Source organism: Giraffa tippelskirchi, chromosome 11 (genome assembly GCF_054371585.1).
Source record: "Giraffa tippelskirchi isolate mGirTip1 chromosome 11, T2T-mGirTip1v1.2.pri, whole genome shotgun sequence".
Classification (NCBI taxonomy): domain Eukaryota; kingdom Metazoa; phylum Chordata; class Mammalia; order Artiodactyla; family Giraffidae; genus Giraffa; species Giraffa tippelskirchi.
This window is the reverse complement of record NC_137285.1, coordinates 12,589,535-12,613,778: the sequence shown is the minus strand read 5'-3', so window position 1 is coordinate 12,613,778 and position 24,244 is coordinate 12,589,535. Positions and strand designations below refer to the sequence as shown.

General features: G+C 43.0%; 2 long non-coding RNA genes across 3 annotated transcripts in view; one reads left to right on the top strand and one right to left on the bottom strand.

Moving 5' to 3' along the window:
* The window catches only part of LOC145525161 (uncharacterized), a 98,232-nt gene extending 78,842 nt beyond the window's left edge, over nt 1-19,390 (bottom strand). The window contains exons 1-2 of the long non-coding RNA XR_014068067.1: nt 19,206-19,390; nt 18,168-18,298 (exon numbers count right to left, since the gene is read on the bottom strand). This is a non-coding gene — a long non-coding RNA (uncharacterized LOC145525161). The remainder of the gene's footprint in view (nt 1-18,167; nt 18,299-19,205) is intronic.
* Nucleotides 19,391-19,649: 259 nt separating this feature from the next.
* LOC145525162 (uncharacterized) lies at nt 19,650-23,989 on the top strand. Of its 2 annotated transcripts, XR_014068069.1 has the most exons (5): nt 19,685-20,300; nt 20,432-20,641; nt 22,262-22,521; nt 23,544-23,670; nt 23,772-23,989. It is a non-coding gene; the product is annotated as an uncharacterized LOC145525162 (long non-coding RNA). The 2 variants fall into 2 exon arrangements; XR_014068068.1 differs by lacking the exon at nt 22,262-22,521 and having other exon boundaries at nt 19,650-20,300.
* Nucleotides 23,990-24,244: the final 255 nt, after the last annotated feature.

Sequence of the window (24,244 nt, the reverse complement as noted above, 5' to 3'; positions counted from 1 at the left end):
AGCACAACACCTCACTATAATTATTATCCATTTACCTTTGAACCCCATTTTTAGTGCTGTGAAAGCCATAGAAATACTTAGTAAATATCAGACAGATACTTAGTACTTAAATAAATACATAATGATGCTTAATAAATATTAAGGCCTTCCCTGGTGGCTCAGCGGTAAAGAATCTGCCTGCGATGCAGGAGATGCAGGAGACACAGGTTCGATCCCTGAGTTGGAAAGATGTCCTGGAGAAGACCCACTCCAGTATCCTTGCCTGGAAAATCCCACACACAGAGGAGCCTGGTGGGCTATAGGCCATGGCGTCACAAAGAGTCAGACATGCCTGAAGCGACTGAGCACAAACACAATAAATATTAAATACATTTTAATATTAAAAAATACTAAGTATAATCATGGGGGGCTTTTATTTTAGCAGAAAATCTTTTGAATTCCAACTGAAGCTTATGGAAAAACCATATAGAGAATTGTTTTAAGAGCATCAGTTCTCTGGACAAAGCAAGAGACCCCAGGAGCCCTTGTAGCCCATGAACAGCTTTCACCTCAGCTCTGCTGATACTAGAAAATATCTCTTTGTAATGTTAACCCCCTTTGGAAATTCTACAATAGCTCCTTTGGAATCACCTTGTCCAGTTCTGTGCAGATGGTCAGTAGACTAGCCAATGAAATATAGTAGAGGGGCAGAAATCGTCAGGGAGGTGATAGTCCTGAGAAGAACTGAAAAAAAAAACCATGGGCAAAAATCCAAGGAAGATAAAAGCTGGGTGCTCATGGTTTATGACTGGATGGCCCACAACACATGGAATTATGATGAAAAAATATAGAGGAGATATTATAATTGCACATAAGGAAGAATTAAGTAACCCCAGTGACAGCACAGAGCCATCCACACAATAAAGTATATGTCTGTTTTTTGAGGATGTTGATTGCAAAGCAGTTAAAGAATATATTCCTTGACTTTGGGGGATTTATAATCTCACATGAAAGACAGTACCAATGGACCAAAAGGGCTATGAAAGATAGGATATTTCTTGGGAAGAATAATGGACTAAGAGTTTGAAGTCCTGGGTTGGAATCCTGATTCCACCACTTAGTAGCTGTGTAACCTTGGAGAAGTGACTTAACCTCTCTGAGTTGCAATTCCTCTATTAAAGTCTCCAATGAAAAGTCATATCATGCAAGGCAACAAGCCTACTTAGCACAGAAACTTATTTAAAGTTGTTGTTGTTTAGTTGCTAAGTCGTGTCCAACTCTGTGACCCCGTGGACTGCAGCACTCCAGGCTCCTCTGTCCTCCACTATCTTCCTAAGTTTGCTCCAATTCATGTCCGTTGAGTCAGTGTTGCTGTCTAACCATCTCATCCTCTGCCACCCCCTTCTTTTGCCTTCAATCTTTTCCAGCATCAGCATCTTTTTACTTTATTTCCCAGCATCAGAGTCTTTTTATTTTAAGTAGACATCCAATAAATGTTTCCACTATTGTGAATTGTGGCTATTATTGATAAAGCACCCTGGTGGTTCAGACAGTAAAGAATCTGCCTGGAATGCAGGAGAGGCAGGAGACACGGGTTCGATCCCTGGGTTGGGAAGATTCCCTGGAGAAGGGAATGGCTACCGACTCCAGTATTTTTGCCTGGAGAATTCCCATGGACAGAGGAGCCTGGTGGGCTACATACAGTCCACGGGGTCACAAATAGCCAGATATGCCTGAGTGACTAATACACACACACACACACACACACACACACACATACACACACACACTAAAAATGATGCTTGGCTCATAGCCAGGAGGGTTAAAATACCCAAATGGGCTTTGGTGGAAAAGATGTGCTATTTCCATCCTTGGAAAGGTCTAGGAAAAGATGGGAAACATCTAATCTGGATAGTTTAGAGAATGGTAGTTGCACTGGAATTCATGGAACCCTTGAAAACCAAAAACTCTTAGACTTCAGGTTACAAATCTCTGCATTAAACTTTCATCCCATTAATGATAAAGACTGGACCACTGAACCTGCCTAGATTAGGCACCCCATTTTATACCATATGGCTTCCTCTTTCCTTGTACCTCCTACCACTGGTGAAAATGTCTTCTTTCACATATTAATACCACACACTAGACTCCAGCTCCCCAAGAATGCAAAATTGACAAGCTAGTCTTATTCCCCATCACATCCCCAACATCTTGCCCTACTTGCCACATAGCATGCTCTCTGTCACGTATTAGTTGAATTAATTAAGTGATCACTGGATGGAGCTTCCAGCTGTGGGTTTCTAGGCTCCCATTCCAACCATCTGACCAGAATTAAGAACATGAACTTGATCCCAAGCAGAGGTTTTCAGACAGCAAAACATGTCGGCAGAAAACCCACCAGGCCAACGCGTTTGCTCCCTGGTGTAGCTCCTCAGTCGCACGGATTGCACATGTTTTGCATATGGAACCCCCATTGACGTAACTGGGAATTTCACGGATGGAACAAATGAAGAGGCAAGACAGCAGTAGATGTTTGCAGCACGAAGCTGTCAAGAAGAGATGCTCTGTGACCAGGAGACCAGAGAGTATGCCCCCGCCATGAAGGGCAGAGAGCATGTGGACTGAGCAGTGGTCACTGGCCAGCCTTCTAGAATGCATGGAGGGCTGAGAGCTTGCTCTGCCTCCTTGGCCCCACGACATCGGAAGCTTGGGTGGCTTCCATTACAGCAGCCTGGTTGCCCCCTCCCCTTTCCATCCTGCGGCCCCCTTCCTCAGCCCCGGCCGCTCCACTTCCCTCCCACCAGTCCCCAGACAAAAACAAAAGACCCATTACGGAGTTATTAGCTGCGTCTCGCATATCCCGCGGAGAGAGACAACTGCCAAGCCCACTTCGACTTAAAATGTTTAACAGATCTACCCACATCTAATTTCTGTCACTGTGTTTACAGTACAAGGAACCCAGAGAAGAAAGCTGTGGAGAAAAGTACTAGGGTTGGGGTTGTTGGGGGGCGGGGGGGAGGGACAGACGAGGGGGGCAAAAAATAAATGCCAAACGCCTTCAAAGGCGACATTCCTCCCTGTGGTTTGCAAACACTTCCTCTCTCCCCAGCCATCCTGTAATCACGCTCCAGCGTTCACCAGAGGAGTGTTTACATCCAACACCATTACCGGCAGGGGAGACAGGCAAAATTAAGGCCTCTGGTCTCTGTTCTCCGAGGCCCCATTATCTCTTTCCTTCCCTTACCTCCTTTCATCAAACGCCTCCAATATATGAAGGGGTAAAAGCCTTTAATGGGATTTTGAAGATCTTAAAAGCCAGGCGGTTTGTTTAAAAAGGGAAAAGACCAAGAGGAGTGGAACACAGCCTGGGATCCCTGGGTCCACTTTTTGAAAAAGGAAGCAAACTTTGTTCTCTCTCTCTTTTTTTCTGCCCCGTGTCTGCCAATCCGAATGTTGGGTTTGAGGTTTGTCTTGGATGGACAAGCAGACCACACAGAGCTGCCAGTGGAAAGCCCCCTTTCGAGTGAGGCTGAGAATTGCCATCCACAGCACTTCCTGGGGCCTGGCATGTTCCCTCCACTTCTCTCTCTCTCTTGGAGCTGTGTCCAACGCCCAATCTGGCACCAACATCCCAACCGTGGTTAGCCAAGCCTAATGGTGGCTGAGGAAACAAGATAAAGGGAAGACAATGGTCAAAGTCAGAGGAAATATTGCATGTTGGCAAGTTTGAAAGGATAGATTTGGGTTTCTTCACTCCCCTAAGGCTGGGAAAACCCCAGTCCTACATTGCCACAGAGTTTGGTTAGGAGCGAGGCTGGATTTTCCAAAGAAATCATTCTATTTGGTGTTCTCTTTCCATTTCGCTGGGCCAATTATGCTTCGCTGAATCAGCACTGGACAGCTCGGGGGTTTGTTGAGCCATAGTTGTCTTGGGGAGCCACGAGGGGGTGAAGAGTGATTTATGAGTTACACTGAATTTGAATGAGACTCTGTGTTGCGCTGGGCGGGGTTGAAGACATTGTTGGTTGGTGTTGTAATATCAGAGTGGAATACTGACATGGAATCTTGTATTACGGTCTATTACTTTGACCCCTGGTGCCATATTGGACGTGACATGGTTTCAGAAGACACGTTGGTGTGCAACGCTGTGTTCGTTTAGGGGTGTTAAGTTGGACTATGATGGACCACTGGACTGTGGTGTCATGTTGGGGAAGCCATGTCATGAGACCATCAAGCATTGGTTTAGTTCACCAACACAACTGACTGTCCCAGGAATAAAACCTGAGGTTGCCACATGGCCTCTTTGCACAGAAGCTGACGGCTTTCAGGAGACATGAGACAGAATTCTGTCTCCTGAATCCCAACAGGGACCCCAAGGTCATCACAGCCCAGTGACCCAAGCTGACCATCGGCTGAACACCAACTCCGAATGCCCAGGACTCCTCCACAAAGTGCAATGGGGTTTTTCATTACCACCCTCCCTGATTTCCTTCACTACATGCTACTCCTCTAACCACATGGAGCTTCCAGCCAAGAGCTTCTCAAGTCCTGCCTCTTCCTTTGTGCACTTGGCAAACGTCTCCTAAACTCCCTCGAACTTGGGGCAGAGGAGATTTAGCCACGAGAGCTGGAGGCAACTGAGTGTGACCTCTCCCTTCTTTCATAAGAACTCTTGTCTCTGATCATCAGCAGACAGTTCCCGCCCTCATCCAAAGTGACTGGCAGCAGAGCACCTTATTTTGAGCAGCCGGACGTTTCCAACCTGGTTTTTATAATGGAACCAAGCTGTTCTACCTCCAAAGAGGAGAGCACCCATCACAGCAAGAGCAGCTCACATGAATGGGCAGCTCCCAGTGGGCCAGATGCTGAGCTAAGCACTGCACAGGCCTCTTCTCTCTACATCCTCTTAACAGCCCCCGGGAAGGAAGTATTGCTCACTTTGTTTGGTGGATTCATTCAACAAATATTTTCAGAACAACTACTATGCTTCAGGCAGTATTCTTGGACCTGGGGATGCAGCAGCCATCAAAAGAGTGGAAAATCTTTGCTAGCCTGTAGATTCTGATCTAGTGGCAGGGAAAGGTGAGTCTCAGAGAAGTTAAGACAGTTGCACAAAGTCACACAGCTGTGAAGAGCAGAGCTCAGACTCTGCCGCAGAATCGCCTGACTCCAAAGCCGTGATTCAAAAAACATAAAACAAAAAACAAACACATAACATTGAGTAGAGTCCCCTGTGCTCTACAGCAGGGTCTTATTGGTCATCCGTTTTAAATAGAGCATTGTGTACACGTCCATCCCAAACTTCCTACCTAAACTCTCCCCCAAATCTTCCCCCACCCCCACCCCAGGAACCGTAAGTTCTTTCTCTAAGTCTGTGAGTCTGTGTAGCAGCTTGGATGGGAGGGAGTTTGGAGGAGAATGGATACATGTATATATATGGCTGAGTCCCTTTGCTTGTTCATCTGAAACAATCACAACATTGTTAATCAGCCATACTTCAATACAAAATAAAAAGTTTAGTAAAAAAGAAAAAAAATTAAGTTATTGAAGGCTATAAAACATACACACAGCCATGATTGTACCAACTACCTGTCCTTCCTTTATAAAAGTCACCCGTGTCCTTTCAGGATGTACTGACTTACTTTGGTTTTCTTGGTTTTGTTTTCAATATCAGCTACTGCCTCAGATGCCTGCTGCTTGCTATTAGATGTAAACACAAATAGTCCTGCAGGCTCAAATACATTTATGGAGGGATGGAGGTTGTGAGGCCAGAAAGAAAGGGCTGATGGAGAGAATGAGATAGAGGTTCCATCCCTGGTTAGGTGAGAGCTGGCATGTCTGAGATCCCAGAGTCATTGCCAACATGGGAGAAGGAATAAGGGTGAAATCTTGGCTGGTAGAGTCCAATCCCAAGCCAGAGAAAACTGTCATCATGGAGAACACAGTACTTTATTTTTAAACTGGGAACAGTTTGCAAAGGGCTTCCCTCTCTCCTAGGACTGCAGAAGAGAAGGATGGGTTATACAAAGAGCAAGCCAAGCTTAAAAGACCAAGGTCCAAGTCCCTGTGGCACATTTTCTGGAGCTTAGGTTGGTCATTTTGCCTCCCCGAGACTCAGTTTCTTCATCAATTAGATGGGAATGTTCTTAACACCTAAGTGACAGAGCTGTGATAAGGAGTATTAAGTGAGAATACTTATGGAAAGTACTTTGCACATTATAAAGAGCTACATGACTATTAGATAATCCACCAGCCTGGCAGGAGCCAACCCTCATATTATGAACTACCAAATTACAAGGCTGGGAATATTGAGAGGAGACTCAAGGTCTTCAAGTTGGAGAAGAAGGTTAAGTCAAGATTGTAGAAGAGGGACTTCCCCAGTGGTCCAGTGGTTAAGAATCTGCCTTCTAATGCAGGGGATTTAGTTTCATTTCCTGGTAGGAGAACTGAGATGCCACGGGGCAACTAAGCCTGCATGCCACAACTAGAAACTCATGTACCACAACTAGAGAAACTCTCGCTCCACAACAAAGACCCAACACAGCCAAATTTCAAAAATAAATACAAATTGTTTAAAAATTAAAAAAATAAATGAGTTACGATTTTTAAAAGAAAAAGATTGTAGGAGAAAGAAAATGGGGCTCATATTGACATATCTGATATATGGTAAGTCCTGTGGTTGACATGATTTCATTTGGGGTAGCCATACTATCCTCATTCTATGAATAAATAAATAAATGTTCAAGGAGGCAAACCAGTGTTCCCATTATCACCAGACCAAAAAGAAAATAATAATAATGAAAGTATTGGTTTTCAAATTTAGAATTGTCAAAACCCCATTTTTTGTTTGTTTGAACTGCCAAAAAACTCACCAAAACCCAGATTTTTCCCCCCACTTTGTCACCTCCTTTGCGCAAACTACTCCTGAAAAAAAGAAACTTACTCAACTGGATTTACATTTAAAGGCCTAACCTGTCTTCATTACCTGTCTCCTCAAAATAAACAGACCCCCAGGCCTCAGTCAGGCCATTTACAGAAGCCCCTACATGGACTTAGTCACCTCTGTCTGAGTGGCTGCCCGGAGTCAGGCAATGAATGAAGTGACCCCCTCCTGACCCTTCCTCTCCTCCCATCTCCTCGCTTTTGTTCATATACAGGGCTCTCCAGGGGCTCTGCTGCGGGTTATGAATATGAGGTGCCTCTTGCTGTACCCCGGTTCTGTAGTCCAGCCCCTCGAGGGAGGGGATGGCGTACTCGACATGACATGACATGATGGCATACTCCTGTGTGCGTTGTTTGTACTCCATCCTCAAATTCTGACTCTGTTTTCCACTCCTCCACTGATTGAAAGGGCTCTCGTTCAGCACAGCTTGCTTCTCTCAGTCTCTCTCCAGATCCATAGATTTCTGCCTTCAGTCTCAACACCCTCCCCTCCTCCACTGAGTAGCTGGGTGACCCTGGGCAGGTCATCCCACAGCCCCTGCCTCTCAACACACAGCCCCACCCTCCACCGCGCTGCCCAAGTCTGCAAAGCCATCTCAAAGCACCTGTCCCTCTCTCTTCAGATCTAAGTCCTACCAACCCAACCTCCCCAACAGTCCTCAAATCCATTTGCTTCTCTCCATCCTCACTGGCTTTCACCATCTCCATCTTGCTCTTGGCTTTGGTCTCACTGCTTCCACTCTGGCCTTCATCCCTTCTCTGCAGACAGAGCATGCCTTTTAAATGTGCAAATCCATCCATTGTGCCCCTAACTCCCTTCCAAAATTATTCCATGGCTCCCTAAGTCTATAAATTTTTTTCAGATTTCTTTTATTGGAGGACAACTGCTTTACAATGCCGTTAGTCTTTGTCATACAGTGAAATGAAATGTATATATATGTATACATATATCCCCTCCTTCTTCCACCTCTCTCTCACCCTCCCCCACCCCACCCCTCTAGGTCATCACAGAGCACCAAGCTGAGCTCCCTGTGCTATACAGCAGGTTCCCACTAGCTATTTCACACGTGGTAATATACCTATGTCAATCCTACTCTCCCAATTCGTCTCCCCGTCCCCTTCCCTCAACTGTGTCCACGTGTCCACTCTCTATATCTGCATCTCTATCCCTGCCCTGCAAACAGACTCATCTGTACCATCTTTTTAGACTTTTAGATTTCATATGTATGTATTAATATCCAGTATTTGTTTTCCTCTTTCTTATTTACTTCACTCTGTATGACAGACTCTAAGTCCATTCACGTCACTATAAATGACCCAATTTCACTCCTTTATGTGGCTGAGTAATATTCCATTGTATATATGTACCACGTCTTATTTATCCATTTGCCCATTGATAGACATTTAGGTTGCTTCCATGTTCTGGCCATTGTAAATAGTGCTGCAATGAACACTGGGGTACATGTGCCTTTTTGAATTATGGTTTTCTCATGGCCTCTACTGCTATAAATTAACTGGCCAAAGTGAGGAGCCGTGTCAGCTCTACCCTCCAGTTTCCTACCAGCCTTATGACCTTGGCCAGATGGCTCACCTTGTCTGTGCTTTGGTTTTGCAGTCTGCACCTATGGCTCAGGGTTGTTGTCATGATGAAATGAGTTAATAAAGAAAAGCTACTTGGAAAAGTGTCTGGTGAACAGTAAAGAATTATTAAATTATACTTATTTTATTATCTTCATCATCATTATTACTATTTTTTTTTTTTTTTTTTTGGCCACCCAGGTGGCTTATGGAACTTGCTCGACCAGGGGTGGAACCTGCACTCTGCAGTGGAAGTGCAGAGTCTTAACCACTGGACCACTAGGGAAGTCCTCATTACTAGTATTCTTATATTTGAATAATAAGCCCGCAGCATAGGATACAGAGGTTGGCAAGATCTACTTTTTGCCTATGTATCCAAGTTCAACTCTGGTCTCATGCCTTACATTCTTCTTCTTCTTTTTTAATTAATTAATTTATTTATTTGACTGTGCAAGTTCTTAGTTGTGGCATGGGAACTCTTGGTTGTAGCATATGGGATCTACTTCCCTGGCCAGGGATCAAACCCAGGCCTCCTATGTTGGGAGTACAGAGTCTTAGCCACTGGACCACCAGGGAAGCCCAGTCACTCACCCCTTACATTCTATGCACCAGCCATTCTTAACTTCTTTGTTTTTTTTAATTCAATATAGAGGCAATGATTTATGCATAAAGATGGTCATCACAGTGATGTTTATCATAAAGTTGTTTTAAAGCTAAATATCCATCAATTAAAAATGCTTAAGTAAAATCGTAGTATAATCATGTATTTCAAAAACATTTTAAATTATGACTCTAATGAATACTTAATGACAGGAAAAAATGCTTATGATGTGACAGTACGTGAAAAATGACTTAAAATTGTATGTATAGCATTATCTCAACCTGAAGGAAATAAATCAAAATGTCTGCTAATGGTGATCTCTCTGTTAGAGAGATCTGTTAGATTATAGGTGATTTTTTTTTTCTTCCTACTTTGCCTATTTTCCGAATTTTATAGAGTCCGTATGTATACCTTTCATATAAGGGAGAAGGGGAGAGAGAAAGGGAAACTTGCTTTCTTTCAATTTTTGCTTCAAATGTAAATGTTCTGGTATTAAAAACTCACTTCTCAGAAATTCCCTGGCAGTCCAGTGGCTAGGACTCCGAGCTTTCACTGCCAGGGCTCGGGTTCTACCTCTGGTCTGGGAACCAAGATCCCATAAGCTGCACGGCATGGCCAGAAAAAAAATACATAAAAATTAAAACAAAACAAAAAATTCACTCCCAAGTCACACACACAATTACCACCAAGTCCCACCCCACCTCCCCATTCATGAACGCAATATTTCAATTCTAGTCTTTACTGTAAACTTAAAGAAAAAACGATTTTCCCCCACAAGCTAAAATAATTCACTAGACTCCTCTCCTAGAATAAAGAAACCTTGAAGTTAGGGGGAACTATTACAGTCTGCTCCAGCTTAGAGTGAAATCCAAAACAGATTTGGTCACAGGGCACAAACACACATTAAACTTTTTAAAATGGAGGCAAACAAATCATTTTAATCCCAAGATTTTAGAGTATTGTCCTTATTCTTAGAAATTATTACCTGATCAACACACTGCATCTCTCAGGAACTCAGACATCCCTTAATGTGTTGTTTAGAAGAGTGGGGGGAAGTGGTATATATATGTGTATCTTCTTCTCTGGGTCGACCAGATGTTCTGAGACACATGCATTGTGTCCATGAAATGCTGAGTTGACCAGATGTCTGAACATTTTTTATATATATATATATACATTTATATATTTATGTGTGTGTGTGTGTGTGTGTGTGTGTGTTTAACAGGCAGAAAAAGAGAGAAAAACAAAAGAGCAAAGTTCACTAACAATTTTTTTCCTTTTCAAAGCAAACTTTGATAACTCTGTTCCAATAAGTTATGGCTTCCTCCCAGCTGGCTTCCTTGGTGGGAATGGCAGGTTCCCATGCCAACTGGAATGGGGGGTGGGGGAGGGTGTGAGAGCCATTTGATGGTTTGTCAAGATATGCACTCCAGCACCTCATTCTTCTAAAAATGTTTTTAAATGAAAAAGCTTTGCCGCTTAGACAAAAAGAGGAACTAATATTCTTGCAGAGAAGCAAAGAACCTCGTACTAAAGAACACAGGATAACATTACTAATATATCATTATGAACCTCTAATGAATGAAAATATTATTCACATTTTCCTGTGATTTTATGCTTGGTTATGAAGCATTTCAAGGGGAAGGAATGAAAGAGACAAACACTGTGGCCAGCATTGTTACTTTGACGTTACAAATAACTGTATTTATGATGGTATTATACAGTTCATATATTTTCCTCTAATAGTGCCAATAAAAAGATGGCATTTTCCCAGAGTCTGCTCTCTGCTCATGTTTTATGTCTTACTTTCCTCAAGGGTCTGTGGGCTCTTAAGCAAAAGAGCTAATTTTTCACAGTATTAGAGGGGAAGGAAAGTAGGCTTTCTCTCTTTCTACACTCGACTGCTCTTTTCCTATTAGTCTTCACAAGGCAAAATGTTGTTCCTTTAAAAAAAAAAAAAGTCACACACACATGTACATATTATAAGAGCTTGCATTGTTACAGAGTTCTTCCTACCTACCCAGCACCTGGGTTTTATACATGTCACTTCAGTTGACCTTCAGGACAAGCTTCTGAGCCAAGTACTCTGAGGGTACCCCTTTTAGGGATGAAGAGATGGAGATTCTTAGAGAGTAAGTTCCCCCAAAGATACTCAGAATGATCCAGGACTCAGGTCCCTCAAAGTCAATGCCCTGAAGAGGATGGGATATTATGGAGAGAGCAGCATGGAAACATACCAATTACCACATGTAAAAGATAGCCAATGGGAATTTGCTGTATGACTCAGGGAACTCAGACTGGTGCTCTGTAACAACCTAGAGGAGTGGGCTGGGGAGGGAGGGTAATTTATGTTGATGTTTGAAGAAACCAACACAATATTGTAAAGCAATTATCCTCCAATTAAAAATAAGTAAATTTAATATTTTTTAAAAAGTCAGTGCCCTGGGTGACACTCTTTTGCTTTTCTGTCCTTTTGTTTTCTCTCACTGTTAAGATTTTCATTTATTATGATGGATAAGTATTCTAATTGGCAGCAGAGAACTCAGTCTCACAAAGCCTTTAACAAGACACTTACTCTTTTTTTTTTTGGTTGTTTATTCATTGACTTTATCTTTTTATTATTTTTTTTATTTTGTAATTAATTTTTGTTGATGTATGGTAGCTTTACAATGTTGTGTTGGTTTATACTGTACAGCAAAGTGAATCAGCTAGATGCTTACATCTAGCCCCTCTTTTCTGGATTTTTTTCCCATTTAGGTCACCACAGAGCACTGAGTAGGCTCAATGCTGATACAGTAGGTTCTCATTAGTTATTTTATACCTAGTATCGATGGTGTATATATGTAAATCCCAATCTCCCAATCCATCCCACCTCCCATCTCCCTCTTGTTATCCATACACTTGTTCTCTATGTCTGAGGCACATAGTCTTTTTCAATGGGATGCAAAGGCCAGCTAACTTCCATCAATAATACTTCTTGGTGTCTTCTTCCACAGATCCAGCTGTATGAACTTGAGTAAGTAACTTAACCCTCCTGGACATCAGTTTTCTTATAAGAGAGAAATATCACAGCTCAGTATTGACACAGAATGTGAGCTTAAGAAATATGATGTGCTCACTCATTATCAGAGAAATGCAAATCAAAACCACAATGAGGTACCATATCACACCGGTCAGAATGGCTGCTATCAAAAAAATCTACAAACAATAAATGCTGGAGAGGGTGCAGAGAAAGGGAACCCTCTTATACTGTTGGTGGGAATGTAAACTAGTACAGCCACTAAGGAGAACAGTGTGGGGATTCCTTAAAAAACTGAAAATAGAACTGCCATATGACCCAGCAATCCCACTGCCGGACATAACACACCGAGGAAACTAGAACTGAAAGAGACACATGTACCCCAATGTTCATCGCAGCACTGTTTACAATAGCCAGGACATGGAAGCAACCTAAATGCCCATCACCAGACAAATGGATAAGAAAGCTGTGGTACATATACACAATGGAATATCACTTAGCTATTAAAAAGGAATGCATCTGAATCAGTTTTAATGAGGTGGATGAAACTGGAGCCTATTATACAGAGTGAAGTAAGTCAGAAAGAAAAACACCAATACAGTGTATTAACGCATATATATGGAATTTAGAAAGATGGTTATGATGACCCTATATGCGAGACAGCAAAAGAGACACAGATATAAAGAACAGAATTTTGGACTCTGAGGGAGAAGGTGAGGGTGGGATGATTTGAGAGAATAGCATTGAAACATGTATATTACCATATGTGAAATAGATCACCAGTCCAAGCTCGATGCGGGAAACAAGGTACTCAAAGCCAGGGCACTGGGACAACCCTGAGGGGTGGGATGGGGAGGGAGGGGAGAGGGGGGTTCAGGATGCAGACATATGTACACCCATGGCTGATTCATGTCACTGTATGGCAAAAACCACTACAATATTGTAATTAGCCTCCAAGTAAAATAAATTAATTAACTAAAATAAAAATAAATAAAAGAAATATGATGTGCTATATTATGCTTAGTTGCTCAGTCGTGTCCAACTCTTTGAGGCCCCATGAACTATAGCCTGCCAGGCTCTTCTGTCCATGGGGATCCTCCAGGCAAGAATACTGGAGTGGGTTGCCATTCCCTTCTCCGGAAAATCTTCACAACCAGGGATCGAACCCGGGTCTCCTACATTGCAGGCGGGTTCTTTACCATCTGAGCCACCAAGAAAGGCCATGAATCTTGCAGAGGGTAGCCTATCCCTTCTCCAGGGGATCTTCCCAGCCCAGGAATCCAATCGAGGTCTCCTGCATTACAGGTGGATTCTTTACCAGCTGAGCTACCAGGGAAGCCTAACAAATATGATACATTAATTTAAATAACATTCACTCAGCCCTTCTTAGATGACTGACAAGACATCAGGTCCTGAGGGAATAGCCATGAAAAGAATATAACCCCTGCTCTCTAGATGCATATGGCCTGGTTCAAGAGATAAACATGCAAAGAGACCATTACTACTGCCTCTGATTGGTTCTTTAATGTAGGTACCAAGTTGTCTTTAAGTTTCTGGCCAGCATCCAAAGCACTAACAGACAAAATAATTTCAAAGTTATCCAGAAATATTTCATCACAGATACTCCCTTCTAAAACAAAACAGGGACTTCTCTGGCAGTCCAGTGGTTAAAATTCCATGCTTCCACTGCAGGGGGGGTGAGGGTTCGATCCCTGATTGAGGAATGAAGAGCCCTATGATGCCATATTGTGTGGCCAAAAAATAATAAAAATTTAAAAACAAAACCAAAAAAAAGAAAAAAACACTTGTAGAAATCCACAGGGCTTCTACCGGGCAATTGAAGGTATAAACTGTGGATACAGGAGTCAAACATGCTTTTGGACTATCACAGTGATGAACAGAGATTATGATATAAACAAATGACTACTCCTGTCTATCAATATCTTAGTTTATAAATACATACCTGCACCAATCAGCAAACTAAAATGTGAGAGAGCTCACGATGTGACAGCCAGCCAATAAGAAAAAAAAAAAAGTATTTCTAAGTACTCAGCAAGACTAGATTCTTCAAAATATCCTCAGACCCTCTCTATTTTCAAGTCTCCATCATTCCATCAGTTACTTAAAACAGTTTCTCAGCCTGGGCACTATTAACATTCTGTATAATTCTTCATTCTGGGGCATGCTCTGTGCACTATAGAATATTTAGAAGCATCCGTGACTTATATCCACCAGATCCAAACACCCCCTCCATGATGACAACTAATAACATCCCCGGGGACTTCCCTAGTAGTCCAGTGGCTAGGACTCCATGCTCCCAATACATGGGGCCCAGGTTGGATCCCTGGTCTGGGAACTATCAATAGATCCCACATGCCACAAGGAAGATTGAAGATCCTGTGTGCCACAACTAAGACCCTGAACAGCCAAATAAATAAAATAAAAGATAAATAAATAAATAACATCTCCAGAAATTTCCAAACATCCCCAGGCAAAAGAGTGTCCCCAAACCACCCACCAGTTGACAACCATTGGTCTAAGACTAAAAGCACCTCTATATTTTGGAGCAGTTAAGATCCACTTAGGTTCTAGCTTAGCCTGGCCTGGTCTCTTCTAAGATCTCTTTCTTTCTTCACGTCAGGAATTTGGAAAGAAGCCATCAAATATTTCATTCATTCATTCATTCACTTGCTTATTCACTCCCTCCTCCCTCCAGTAGTAAGAGTGTGGTGGCCATTTGGAGGCATGGCCCAGGCCCAGTACAAAACCACTAAACACATTAAAGATGTCCAAGAAAATACCATCCAGAAATAACAAAGAAAATACAAAAAAAAGAAAGAAAACAAAAAAAAAAAAAAAAAAAGAAAAAAAAAGAAAAAAAAAAAAAAACAACAAAATAAAAGAAAAAAAAAAAGAAAGAAAAAAAAAAAAAAAGAAAATACCATCCAGGACATGATCTGAACAACTAAAGCTCACCAGTACACTTGAGGTCTAAACTTGACCCTGGCCTATCTCTTGAGCCTGTGACTTTTTGCTAAGACTCAATTTCATCACCTGTAAAATGGACTTGATGTATGTCTCCCAAACATCAATCCTTTGGGTGCTGCCTTCAAAAGTTTTGCCAACTTCAGCATCTCTATAATCATTTGCTTACTATATTTTTTCTTAAATCTTTATTTACTCTCCCAAGGAAATCGCACATCACTCTTCTATACATATATCCAGTATCACCTCCATAAATGAAAGGCAAAGGTCTGTATAGTCAAAGCTATGTTTTTCCCAGTAGTCATGTACAGGTGTGAGAGGTGGACCATAAAGGCTGAAAACTGAAAAACTGAGGCTCTCAAACTGTGGTGCTGGATAAGACTCCTGAAGGTCCCTTGGACCACAAGGAGATCAAACCAGTCAATCTTAAGAGAAATCAACCCTGAATATTCATTGGAAGGACTGATACTGAAGCTGAAGCCCCAGTACTTTCTCTACCTGATGCGAAGAGCTGACTCATTGGAAAAGACCCTGATGCTGGGGAAGATTGAGGGCAGGAGGAGAAGGGGCTGCCAGAGGATGAGATAGTTGGCTGGCATCACAGACTCAATGGACATGAGTTTGAGCAAACCCTGGGAGATGGTGAGGGACAGGGAAGCCTGGCGTGCTGCAGTCCATGGGGTTGCAAAGAGTCAGACACGACTGAGCAACTGAAAAACAACAACCACCTTAAAAAAAGAAATACAGGGAAAGCAAAACAAGGCTATTATATTCCAGCTACACAGTGTGGTCAGTGGGAGCTTCTAAGCGTATCAGGACTGATTTCCAAGCTACTGGGGATTAACTGCATCTTTTCATGTGTTCTCAATTGCACCCAGGCAGGTAGGGAAGAAACACTTGGGGGCTGCCCCAGCTAGGATAAGTGGCTACAAAATAAGTGTGTTGCAAGGAGGTGCAAATGTTTGGAACTGGGGTAAAAAAGTTCTGCAAATAGAGCAGAGAGGCCAAGATTGGAGGGCAGGGGGGCTAGCTGAAGAAATGGAAGAAGGTGTCAGGAGTGAGGAAGGGGTGACTTCGCAAATTTGCCCTCTGGCATCAGGATCCTTGGCGAGCTCAGCACTTTTGAGGTTCAAGTTTGTTTATTCTTGGCAAAATGCAACCGCCTGTTTCTAAGAGCAAAGTCTTTAAAAGGCTTATAAAATCTACTCAAAAGGCTTTCTGGACATCAAATAGCTCATAAAAAGGAACATTTTGATGAGTTAAGTGTAAATGAATCAGAAACATACGGATTCCATTTTGCCTAATCTGCTCGTGGATTTAGAAATGAAGGGGAAAACTGCTCCAAGCCAAATTCTTCAGGGGCTTTGTAGACCCCCGAAACCTTTGAAAGCCTTTGGCAACGTTAAGCAAATCCCATACAGAACTCTGCCTTGCCCTCCTGAACTTTGGTCTTCAAGAAAGGCCCCCGATGGAAGATTCATTCTGAGGAAGAAAGAGAAGGAAAGGGGTAAACAGAGCCTACTTACTACACGCTCAGAACTCTGCACTTCCCAGCTACCATGGGCTGGAAAGGGACACACTTTATGTCACCAGAGAGAGAGGAGGCCACAGAGGATAGTGACACCAAGGAGACGGGGTGCTCACCCCAGCTCCCCCAAGGGCCAGCTTTGTCCATCTGGCCAAGTTAAAGTAATGTCCCTAAGTCTCAGTCTCTGCATCTGTAAAATGGAGCTGAAAGGGGCATGTGGGTAAAACTGTGGCAAGGGTTACACTTTTAAGTTATGAAACATTTCACCCAGTGCTCAGCACATTAGTACTTAATCAAGACTGGCCATCATGGGACTTCCCTGGTGGGCCAGTGGTTAAGATTTTGCCTTCCAATGAAGGGGATGTGGCTTTGATCCCTGGTCGGGGAGCTAAGCTCCCACGTGCCTCGTGGCCAATAAAAAAACAAAACATAAAACAGAAGCAAAACTATCATGAATTCAATAAAGACTTTAAAAATGGGTTTCACTGATGGCTCAGCTGGTAAAGAATCTACCTGCAGTGCAGGAGACCTGGGTTCAATCCTGGGTTGGGAAGATCCGTTGGAGAAGGGAAAGACTTTAAAAATGATCCACATCAAAAAAAAAAAAAAAAAAAACTTAAAAAAATAAAATAAAAGACTGGCCATCATTATAATACACAAACACTGTAGAGTGGGCAAGGATGTTATCCCCATTTTAAAGACCAACAAACTGGGTCCAAGAATGACTCATTCATCCCCGGTCCCAAATCCGTTAAAATAGTAAACTCATGATTTAGCATAGAGCCTTATAATTCCAAAACCAGAGGTCTTGTCACTGCAATCCACGGCTTTCCGAAAAGACTCAAGAGTCTAGCAGAACGGATCAAACTCCAGAGACTGGAATTCATTTTCCAATAAGGTTGGTGCCGGGAGCCTCACTCCAACCTCATGGCCGTGGCTGGAGGTGAGCTAAGATGGGCCTTCCTCCCAGACTTCCAAGGACTTTCTGGTGCCAAGACAGAATGAGACCTACACCCTCCATCAGAGGTGTTGAGAGATCTCCCTGGCTCCAAAGTTTTGTTTGCTTGGTGTGACGGGTTAATGGAATTACAGGGAAGAAGCAGAAGATGAAAGGAGAGGGAGAAATTTGGAATCACGCTACATTTTCCGTTCACTGTCTCTCTGACTGATGCTGTGTAATATGGCTGTAAAAACACATGAAGCAAAATCTAAAGGGAGGGGGAGTCTATGTAAATGGGCCAGGTGGGTAATACTTGGCGTGTTGGACATGTTTCTGCACATGGTTTATCAAAGGGGATAATTACAGCGTATGGAAAATAGGACATATTGTTTCCATATGAGAGATAAAGAGAGAGTGTTAGAAGTGATTAAAGGGACTTAAGGGTGTAGAATGTTCTCATAATGAGAACTGCTTGTGTCCTACAATGAGAGTGGTTTTTTTTTAGCCAGAATTGCAGAAGTCTTTCTAGCATTCTATAAAGGGAAGGCTTCTTAATTTTTTGCAAGTTTGGCCAAACTCAAAACGTTAGACTCACCCGGGCAGCCTATCTTCATTTCCTGAGTCTGTTTTGTCCGGGGATTATCTAGGCAGGTCTCCTTTGCATCTGGCAGCTTCACCGATGGGCCCCACAGCAGCACAGCTGATGAGGTCAGGAAAGCTTAGAGCCTGACAACAAAATCACGAACAACCTGATTAAAAATTGGGCCAGGGACTTTTGAATGGACATTTCTGCGAAGAAGATACACAAATGGCCAATAAGCACGTGAAATTATGTTCCACATTACTACGCATTACGGAAATACACATCACTACTGTAATAAGACACCACTTCACACCCATTAGGATGGTTGTAAGTAAGAAAATAAAACATGATGAGCTGGTGAAGATGTGGAGAAATTGGAATGCTTGTATATAGGAGTGGAAGGTGTAGAAGTCACTCTGGAAAGCGATGTAGCAGATCCTCAAAAAGTTAAACATGGCATCACCGTGTGTGTATGTGTGTGTTTGTGTGTGTGTATCAATCGCTCAGTTGTATCCGACTCTTTGTGACCCCATGGACTGTAGCCCACCAGGCTCCTCACCATGTGGCCCACCAATTCCACTCCTGGGTATATGCCCAAAGGAGTTGAAAACAGGGAACTCAGTTTGATGCTCTGTGAGGACCTAGAAGGGTGGAATGTGGGGGTGGAAGGGAAGCTCAAGAAGGAAGGGATATATATATATATATATATATATACATATAGCTGATTCATTGTGCGATACAGCAGAAACTAACACAACATTTTAAAGCAATTATAATCCAATAAAAAAAACTAGGAAAAAGATTTTAATGGCTAATTTTATGTCAATTTCACCTTAATATAAATAAATAGGCAAATAAAAATAAAGGCCGGAGTTCACTCTCTTCCCCTCCACCTGCCGAGACCAAGAACCCTTGACCTTGCAATGAAAGATCTGGGCCTCCAGTTCAATGCCAATAGCGCTAGCCTCCCCAGAGTTGGCCTCCTTTGAACTATAACTCCCCTCTTGGAACTAAGCTGGATGGACCCTGATGGTAAGTAAACAAACTGACTTGATTCACAGAAGGGTTTTGATAGAATATCTGCCCAAGGCTGCCCAAGACATGGATTATTGCAAAGTTTTTTCCTTAAATCTTTTCCTTTGTTATTAGAATTATTAGAAAAATAATTCTAGCAGATATAGAGGGAGCTGGCTGTTTAGGGCTTTGTCAGTCTCTGTTGCTCAGCAACCTGGCTTGGTTGTCAAGGAAATTAGCATCCATTAAGAACTGTGTGTCATAATAACTTGGAGGTGACCTGCCTCGATGTTATCATAGTAATAGATAAAGAGTCAAGTCTTTCTTTGCCCCTTGTTCATTCTGAGTTCCTGGGTAAGACATTACCTCCATTTTCCTCATCTATAAGATGGGCATAGGGCTTCCCTGGTGGCTCAGCAGTAAAGAATCCTCCTGCAATGCAGGAGATGTAGGTTTGATCCCTGGGTTGGGAAGATCCGTTGGAGAAGGGTGTGGCAACCCACTCCAGTATTCTTGCCTGGGAAATCCCATGGACAGAGGAGCCTGGTGGGCTACAGTCCATGGGGTTGCAAAAGAGTAGGACACAATTCTGCAACTAAGCAATAGCAAGATGGGCATAACCATGCCTCAGGATGTTGTCATGAAGTTAACATAGCATTCATTCAGGAGTTGCTCAAATAATATTATTCTTTTCCCTTTCTGCTATCCTAGCCTGGTCTGAGAGGTTTACAATGGGAATAATGATTCCCAATAAGGAATAAGACAGTTGTGAAAGGGCACTGATGGTGTGACTTTAGCTTACTGATGCTGTAGCAGCCTGATAGATCTGGAAATGGATAAGATCACTACACACAGGGGAAAACTGCAGCCCAGAGAGGTTCCAAAACTTGAGAGATGTCACACAGCAAATTACCCACAGAGCAAGAGTTACAACTTGGGTAACTAAAGCTCCTAAGCTATAAACGAGACATTGGGGTACCATCTGTGGGTGAGGATTCAAGTGTCTCCTTCCAGCTGGGTAGATGCCAACTCTTGGGCACAGCATGCTCAGTAGTACAGGTACCTTGCAACACAAGGTCACTTGCAAGTTCAGAAACAGTACACTGGCTGAGTAGAGAGAATCTTCCAGCTGTAAGTTACCACTTTCCTACATGTCTCTAGTAAGCAACAAAGGAGGACTGTTGAAAAATAATTCTTTTTAGAATATATATATTTCCCAGAATTTGTTCACTCCACAAATATTTATTGATTTCTTGTTATAGGTCAAGTTTTCTTCCAGAAACCAAGTACACAAGATCCCTGTGAGTTACAGCAAGCTCCAGGACATGGTGAAGGACAAGGAAGCAGTGAAAGACAGGGAAGCCTGGCATGCTGCAGTCTATGGGGTCCAGAAGAGTCTGACATGACTGAGTGACTGAACAACACAACTGTGCACAGAAAACTGACATTCAAGTGGAAAAGAGAGAAATTAGGTTAGAGAAAAATCCAGAGAATTTCAGATTTATAAGCACTATGAAGTCACTAAAATGGGGAAATGCAATAAAATGTACAGGGCATGCTAATTTTAGTTCGGTGAGCAGGGATGTTCTCTCTGAGGAAGGGGTATTTAAGTAGAAACTGAAATAAATAGAAGGAGCTGGCAATGACCCGAGGAAAGAGTATTCCAGGCAGAGTGAACCTCATGTGCAAAGGCCCTGAGGTCAGGACAAACCTGACACGTTCAAGAGACAGAGGTGCTATGTGGCAAGGGTGGTACAGGCTGGGGGTCAGGAGACAATGGGCAGGTTTGAGGCCAAATCATGCAGAACCTCAGTGAACTTGAATTACCTAAGAAATGTAATCTCACCATAAGCAATTTAACAATGCAGATAATATAAAAGATTTAAAGAGATCATGGTCATTTATTATCTCAACTTCTAAAGAAAACTGACCAGTGATATTTTGGTGCATGTCTTTTCAAACATTCTATTTCATATCCTATCATACAAATATATAGGGGACTTCCCTGGTCATCCAGTGGTTAGGACTCTGCGCTTCCACTGCAGGGGGCATGTGTTCAATCCGTTGTCAGGGATCTAAGATCCCACATGCCACATGGCACAACCAAAAAAAGAAAAAATATATATATACTTAAAAGAGTGGGATCATATAATACATCCATGAAACTAGCCTTTTATTTTATTTTATTTTATTGTGTGTTTATTACTTAATACATCATAAACATCTTTCCATGCCAGTCCACTTAGCTATCGCACTGAGTTCACTTGGACACAGCGTCTGGGACACACTAGGCGCTCAACAAATATTTGTATAAGGAAAGACTGAAAGAAAAAAAAAGGAAGGAAAGAAGGAGGAAGGGAAGGAGAGAAAGAGGAGGAAATAATTTCTAACAGCTGCTTCATCTTCCAGCGGGAGATTATAGATTAATTTCACAAGCCATCTCCTACTGTGGGCATTTAGGGAGTTTCTGGTTTTTCACTGCCATCAATGATGCTGCTGTGACATCACCATCTTGTCCTCACACCTCAAGATACTTCTCCAACCACATCCTCAGGATAATCCCCCAGAAGTGGGATTTCTGAGACCAAGGGCATATTCGGTTTTTTTAAAGAACATGCCCTCCAGAAAGATTGATCAACATGCCCTCCCATTGGCAGCGTCTAAGAGTGCTGAGTAAAATGTCCCTTACAAAAGGAAAAAAAAAAAAACAGGATGGGTTTACTGAGCTTCACTAGATTTCTGAAAGCTCTTATTTTCTGAAAGTTCATCTTATTTCACTCAGTCATGTGGGCATCTTTTCCCACATAGAAGATGGGGAACTAAAGTTTCTGATCCTTCTTCCTCCTTGGAACATTTCCAATGTGAATCATCTCAGACTTCAAGAAATGAGACCGGTTGACTGGGGAAACTCTTTTTCCGTCTCTGGGTTTGGTGTTACCGAAAGACCAGCCCCGGATCAGATGCCCCCTTCCTTCTGCAAAATTAAGAGGTGCAAAAAGATTCCCTGTGCTGACTGCCAGGTCTTTTCATAAGTCACTGGTTTTAATATTGATTTGGCAGCTCCAATAATGATTTCTTCTTTTAAAGAGTAGGACTTGGAGGCAAACTGCAGAACGCGGCCATGAACTTGACCGTGAACCTGGCTATGAACCCAGCTATCAACCCGGCCATGAACCCAGCTAGGAACCTGGCCATGAACGAGGTCTGGGCTGTGATTGTTCACAACACTTTCCACATCTCTCCTACCATCTTTTAACCAAGAGCCCTTTACACGGCCATTACTTTGGTCTTTCCATCCTACTACAAAGGAGAACCTCAAAGTTCCCAAATTACAGAGGAAAGAAAACTAAAGGTGAGGCCTGGATCATCTACAAATACACAGGGCTCCATATTACTAAATAAAGAGGGAGTCTTATCTTTCCAAGAAAGATTTCCTTGAAAATCTTTCCACGTAGGAGAAATACTCTTTTACCAGTTTAGAGATGACGAAATGGAGGCCAGGAATGGGGTGACGTCTTTGACCCTGGTCACACTGTGGTCAGCAGCAGAATCTGAACTGGAGTCAGGTCCTCTGCTTGTCTGGTCCACGTCCCGTGAAATTATCTGCTCTCCTGTGTGCGTCAAACATTGTCTTCAACATGACCCTGCCTCTTTATTCCTTTCCATTTGTTTTTAAAGATTTTTTTGATATAGACCATTTTTAAAGTCTTTATTGAATTTGTTACAATATTGCTTCTGTTTTATGGTCTGGTTTTTCTTGGCTGCAAGGCATGTGGGATCTTGGCTCCCCAACTAGAGATCAAACTCGAACCACCTGCATTGGAAGGCAGAGTCTTAACCACTGGATTGCCAGGGAAGTCCCTTTTTTTTGGCCATGCTATAGAACCCACCTGTCAATGCAGGAGACATAAGAGATGTGGGTCAGAAAGATCCCCTGGAGGAGGGGCTGGCAACCCACTCTAGTATTCTTGCCTGGAGAATCCCCATGGACAGAGGAGCCCGGTGGGCTACAGTCCACAGGGTCGCAAAGAGTCAGACATGACTGAAGTGACTTAGCATTTATACATGCATGGCTTGTGGGATCTTAGGTTCCTGACCAGATATCAAATCAGGGCCCTCAGCAGTGAAAACTTGGTGCCTTAACCACTGGACCACCAGGGAATACCTGACCCTTCCTCTTCAGCATCAAGGAGTTGGGAAAGCAGAGAGCCAACACATGAATCTGCTGTGGACGTACTTGGAAAAGCTAGGCCCAGGTGGAGAAAATAGAAGGAAAACTCAGTTTTGCCATTTTACCAACCCAAGAACCATCTAGACAGAGCGCTAGTCTAGAAGTAGCCCTTTTCCTTTGCTTTCTCATTTTTTTTTCTCAAGGTCACTCTCCTATACCTGCTGCAGACTCAGCAAGAAGCAGGATGGGTGGACTGTGGTCCAGGCCAGCTCTGAGGAGCCATCTCCGAGCTTCCCACTCCCTGCACTGCTCTGAGATGCCCGCTTCACTGTGAGTCTGGCAAACCTGGGAGAGCTTCCAAACTCTGAGAAACATCCCTGTTGTCTTTGGGGAAAGATTGAAGACTTCTAAATCATAACTCTTATCTGCAGGGATCCATGGGATGCTGGAGAGTGTTGGGGTAGAGGAGACTGTGAAGTGCTTACAGCGAGGACCCACAGAAATGCCTAAACACTCAGAATAAATAAAGCAACCTCCTCCTTCCTACATTAGAGGGGGGAAAATAGGGAAGAAAACAAAGAGGGTGGGGTGGGGGGAAAGGCAAGGAAAAGGCCAGGGAGGGTTTATAAAGGCAGCCCTTCAGACCCTACAGCCTGCTAGTCTCAGTTATTTCCCTGGCGTGGGTTGGCCTTGTCCTCCATTCACTGGCTTCTCTGCCCTTGCGTTTAGCTACTGTCTATTATCTATACCAGAAAGGCCAAGAGAGGCCCAGAACTTGGCCTTTGTTATTAGATGGACAGACTGTTAGTGCCGGGCAGGCTGGGCTGCCTCTGCACCCATCTTTCCCTCCCAGCCTACCCCCACCCCCTGCCTCACCCCTCATGCAGTCAGCCAGCCAACAGGA